Source organism: Neomonachus schauinslandi, chromosome 6, assembly GCF_002201575.2.
Source record: "Neomonachus schauinslandi chromosome 6, ASM220157v2, whole genome shotgun sequence".
Lineage (NCBI taxonomy): Eukaryota > Metazoa > Chordata > Mammalia > Carnivora > Phocidae > Neomonachus > Neomonachus schauinslandi.
Window position 1 is genome coordinate 16,446,524 of NC_058408.1, and position 5,786 is coordinate 16,452,309.

The window sequence follows — 5,786 nt, forward strand, 5'->3', positions numbered from 1 at the left end:
TGTGATGTGAAGAAGCAATATATCAAGTCCAAAAAAATAGAAGTGACTCAATTGAGAAAAATGATGGAAATAATAGAGTCCTTAAAATAGTTATCACAAATGTACTCAATGATTTAAAGGAAATCTTAGGGGCACCTGGGTGGCTCAGTTGGTTAAGCATCTGCCTTCAGCTCAGGTCATGATCTCAGGGTCCTGGGATCGAACCCCGTATCAGGCTCCCTGCTCAGCCAGGAGTCTGCTCTCCCTCTGCCCCTCTCCCTGCTCGTGTTCTCTCTCTCTTTCTCAAATAAATAAATAAAATATTTTTTAAAAAGTAAAGGAAATCTGAAAAATAATGAGGAGAGAAAAGGAAAAAATAAAAGAACTAGATCGACTTTATAGAAATGAAAACTAAAGGGTCTAAAATAAAAAGTCATTGGATGTAATTAACTATAGATTAAATAACAGAGAAGAAAAGATCATTGAACTTAAAGACAGAGCAATAGAGACTATCCAAAACAAAACACAGAGGGAATATAGACTAAAAATAATTAAGACCCTCAGTGTAGGGGCGCCTGGGTGGCTCAGTTGGTTAAGCGACTGCCTTCGGCTCAGGTCATGATCCTGGAGTCCCGGGATCAAGTCCTGCATCAGGCTTCCTGCTCGGCAGGGAGTCTGCTTCTCCCTCTGACCCTCCCCCCTCTCATGTACTCTCTCTCATTCTCGCTATCTCAAATAAATAAATAAATCTTTAAAAAAAAAAAAAAGACCCTCAGTGTAATTTAGGACAATACAAGCTGTCTAATGTGTATGGAATTAGTATGACATGGATGGGAAAGGGAGGTAAAAACAAACAGGCAGAGACAGAAGAAAACAAAATAAACTGAAGAGAAAATGGCAGAAAACCTTCCAATTTTAAAGAAAATTGTAGACCTATTGATACAAGTAGTTCAATGAACCACAAGGAGTATAAGCACCTAAGAACATCATAGATAAATTGAAAAAAACTAGTGTCAAAAAGAATATTTTAAAAACAACTAGAGACTCTATATACAGAGAATTATGATAAGAATCCACAGACATACTATAAGAAATTATACAGTCAGAAGACAAAGAGGAACATTCTAAAGTGCTGGAAAAATAACAAACAGTATACCAAACATTGTTCTTATTTTTTTCCACTGTTACATGTTCTTTGCTTAGCCTCAGAAATATCAATCTATTCTGAGATAGAGCTTTTCTTTATGTAGATTTCACTTTATATCTGTTAGGATGGCAATTTTCAAAAAAACAAAAGCTAATGTGTTAGAGGGGATGTAGAGAAATTGAAACCCGTGTGCACTGTTGTTGGGAATTGATGCAGCTGCTAGGAAAAAAACATCATGAAGATTTCTCAAAAAACTAAAAAAAGAACAAATATGTGATTAAGCAATCTCTCAAAAACCCAAAAGAACTGAAATCAGGATATCAAAGAAATATCTGCACCGCCACAGTCATTGCAGCACAACTCACAATAACAGGTATAGAAACCACCTAAATGTCCTTTGATGGATGAATGGATAAAGAAAATTTGGTATATGCATACTATGGAACATTATTCAATCTTTAAAAAGAAGGAAATCCTGTCTTATAAGCTAATGTGGATGACCCCGGCATGATATAAGAAGTATTTAAAATAGTCAAACTCAGGGCTCCTGGGTGGCTCAGTCAGTTAAGCGTCTGCTTTTGGCTCAGGTCATGATCCCAGGGTCCTGGGATTGAGCCCCGCATTGGGCTTCCTGCTCAGAGGGAGCCTGCTTCTTCCTCTCCCTCTGCCTCTCTCCCTGCTTGTGTGCTCTCTCTCTCTCAAATTAAATAAATAAATAAATAAATAAATAATAAAATAGTCAAACTCATAGAAACAGAAAATAAAATGGTGGTTGCCATCTTCCCAATGGGCTGGGGAGATGAGGAGATGTTCAATGAGTATAGTGTCAGTTAAGTAAGATAAGTAAGTTCTAGAGATCTGCTGTATAACATTATACCTATACTTAACAACACTGTATTGTTCACTTAAAAATTCATTAAGAAGGTAGATCTCAAGTCAGTGTTCTCACCACAGTAAGAAAATAAGCTAAAACTGAAAAATTTTAATACTTCCTTATTGATTGAATATAACAATAAAATCCACTATATTGCTATATTTTCTTTATTTTTTTTAAAGATTTTATTTATTTATTTATTTGACAGAGAGAGACACAGCGAGAGAGGGGACACAAGCAGGGGGAGTGGGAGAGGGAGAAGCAGGCTTCCCGCTGAGCAGGGAGCCCGATGTAGGGCTCGATCCCAGGACTCTGGGATCATGACCTGAGCCGAAGGCAGATGCTTAATGACTGAGCCACCCAGGCGCCCCTATTGCTATATTTTAATGTAAAGAAATATTTTATTTAACATATAACTCCATTCATATCAAAATCATAACAAGATATTACCGCATACCTGTTAGAATGGCTATTATCATAAAGATAAGAAATAATAAATATTAGCAAAAATATGGAGAAAATGGAACGCTTGTACACTGTTGGTGGATAAGTAAATTGGTGCAGCCACTATGGAAGGCAGTTTGGAGGTTCTTCAAAAAATTAAAAACACCATATGATCCAGCAGTTGCCCTTTTGGTATTTATCCAAAGAAAATGAAAACACTAATTCGAAAAGATATCTGCACCCCCATGTTCATTGCAGCATTATTTACAATAGCCAAAAAATGGAAGCAACCTAAATGCCTATTTGGTATATAGATATATTATTCATCCTTACAGAAGAAGGAAAGGAAATCTTACCATTTGTGACAACATGAATGGACCTCGAGGGCATTATGCTAAGTGAAATAAGTCAGACAGGGAAAGACAAGATCTCATTTATAAGTGGAATCCTTAAAAAAAAAAAAAAAAGCTGCTCTCTCCTCCAGCAACCCAAGATGCTGAAAGGGAAGAAGGCGAAGGGTAAGAAGGTGACCCCGGCCCCTGCTGTCGTGAAGAAGCAGGAGGCCAAGAAGGAGGTCAATCCCCTGTTCGAGAAGAGGCCCAAGAATTTTGGCATCGGACAGGACATCCAGCCCAAAAGGGACCTCACCCGCTTTGTCAAATGGCCCTGCTACATCCGGCTGCATTGGCAAAGAAAGGGCTATTCTCTATAAACGTCTAAAAGTGCCTCCCGCAATTAACCAGTTCACCCAGGCCTTGGTCGGCCAGACAGCTACTCAACGCTTAAGCTGGCCCACAAGGACAGACCAGAGACAAAGCAGGAGAAGAAGCAGAGATTGTTGGCCTGGGCCGAGAAGAAAGCTGCAGGCAAAGGGGATGTCTCCACTAAGAGGCCACCTGTCCTGCGAGTTGGGGTTAACACTGTCACCCCCTTGATGGAAAACAAGAAGGCTCAGCTGGTAGTGATTGCACATGATGTGGATCCCATTGAGCTGGTGGTTTTTCCTGCCTGTCCTGTGTCGTAAGATGGGGTTCCCTACAGTATTATCAAGGGGAAGGCCAGGCTGGGGCGTCTGGTCCACAGGAAGACTTGCACCACTGTTGCCTTCACACAGGTCAACTTGGAAGACAAAGGAGATCTGGCAAAGCTGGTGGAAGCCATCAGGACCAAGTATAATGACAGATACGATGAGATCCGCTGCCACTGGGGAGGCAATGTCCTGGGTCTGAAGTCTGTGGCTTGCATCGCCAAGCTGGAAAAGGCAAAGGCTAAAGAACTGGCCACCAAACTGGGCTGAGTGGATGCTGTTGAATTTTCTGTACATAAAAGTAATAAAACGTTGTCTTTCAGCCAGTGTTCAAAAAAAAGGCTCATTGTTACAGAGACTAGATTGATGGTTGCCAGAGGGGCTGGGTGAGTGGTGGGAAAAATGCGTGAAAGGTGTCAAAGGGTACAAATTTCCAGTTATAAACTTAAAAAACTCATAGTACAGCATGGTGATTATAGTTAATAATACTATATTGTATATTTGATAGTTGCTAAGAAGAGTAGATCTTAAAAGTTCTCATCAGGAAAAAAAATTGTAACAACTATGATGACTCATGTTAACTAGATTTATTGTGGTTACCATTTCACAATATATACAAATACTGAATCATTATGTTGTATACTTGAAATTACTATAATGTTATGTATCATTTATACCTCAATAAAAAACTATATATAGAGAGGAAGAGAGTGGCAAACTTTTAGATTTTGAAAATCTCTGTAATATAAGATAGCTGGAGTCTCACAATTATTTCTGCATTCAATCTATTTTTTTTTATAATTCAAGTATATGAAGAAAATCTGTTCTTAATATAGACAAGTAATTTGAAAAGTTAAAAGTATTCTAAAAATATTCCTTTTCAAATAATCGTGGATATTTTTCTTTGATATAATGTCAAAACTTGACAAGTGGTAGCTTCTTAAAGGTTAATTTCAATAAGGAATCTGAAACCATATTAATGTACTTTTTGTAATTTGTTACTTTAAAATTCATTAGTCTATTTTATGCTTTGAATGGATGTTTTTCAGATGGTTTTGTAGCATCCTCCATTGATCATTTAAGGAAATATCAGTCCACAGAGTTATGTAGCTCTTCCAAATATATAAAAAATCATATTCAAAATGAATTGTGTAGTTTACAACATAAGTAGATATAAAATATATAATGAATATTGTCCAAAGACAAGAAAGGGGAAATTAAAGTATATTTTTGTAAGGTTCTATAATTTAAGTATAGTGGTATGATATGTTTTGAAAGTGGACTGTGAGAAAAGTATTGAAAACTTTATCTATAATTATCGTTTTATCGATTTACCCTATCAGGTCTATTGATTATGGCTTTATGTAAAATATATCTATTAGGTTCATAAAAATTCTGATTATTTATCTTTTTTATAAATATCTCCCTCTGTCATTGTAACATTTTCCTCCTTATCCGTGATAATTTTTCCTTTTCTAAATTCTGTGTCTATTAATTACTATGTAATATTAATGTTACTTCTCTAGGTATCTTTTGTATAGTATTTGCATGATATATTTTCTGGCCCATTTAGATCTAAACAATGATTTCATTTTAAAAGTAGTTTTCCTGTGGAAAACATAGTTTAATCTTTTTATAGTTCATTACAATTTCTGCCTTACACCCTGAGTTTAAACCATTTGTATATAATACACTTATCACCATGATTGAGTTTAAACTGTTCTTTGTTTTCTATTTTTGTTTTTATTCTTTGCTTCAGTTTTTGCATTCTCTGCCTTTATTTGGATTAATGCTTTTTAGTATTCTATTTTATTGCTACTATTAGTCTAGTAATTATCTCTTTGTTTTTTCTTCTTGCCATTGTTCTAGGGTTCACAAAATGCATATATTTTAAAGAAACATACATTTGTTAGTTTCAAAGAAATAATATAGAGACTAATAATGTCAAAATTTGATTAATAATTAGAAAAGTTATATTTATAAATCATCCCAATTTGTACTACATTAGTTTTTAGAATATTTTGTTAAGATATATTATTACTTACCCTAGGAAGTTATTGAAGCCTTAAAGTGCATATTTTCACAAATTTCAAATTAGTGTACCGAAACTAATTACACATAAATAATTTTATTAATAGGTAGGCTCATTTTAATAGTTCTACTTCCCATCAAATTATTTTTTTAAATGGCATGTTTTTTCATAGATCTATTCCAAACAAAATTCATTTTATTCTAAGTAAAATTGTACAAAATTATGCAGTGAATTTCTGACAATTTTATCTGGGGCTGACAATGAGGTAGTAGTTGTAACAAAC

At 35.4% G+C, this 5,786-nt stretch overlaps 1 pseudogene; it reads left to right on the forward strand.

Moving 5' to 3' along the window:
• Nucleotides 1-2,931: 2,931 nt before the first annotated feature.
• LOC110588177 lies at nt 2,932-3,793 on the forward strand (annotated as a pseudogene).
• Nucleotides 3,794-5,786: the final 1,993 nt, after the last annotated feature.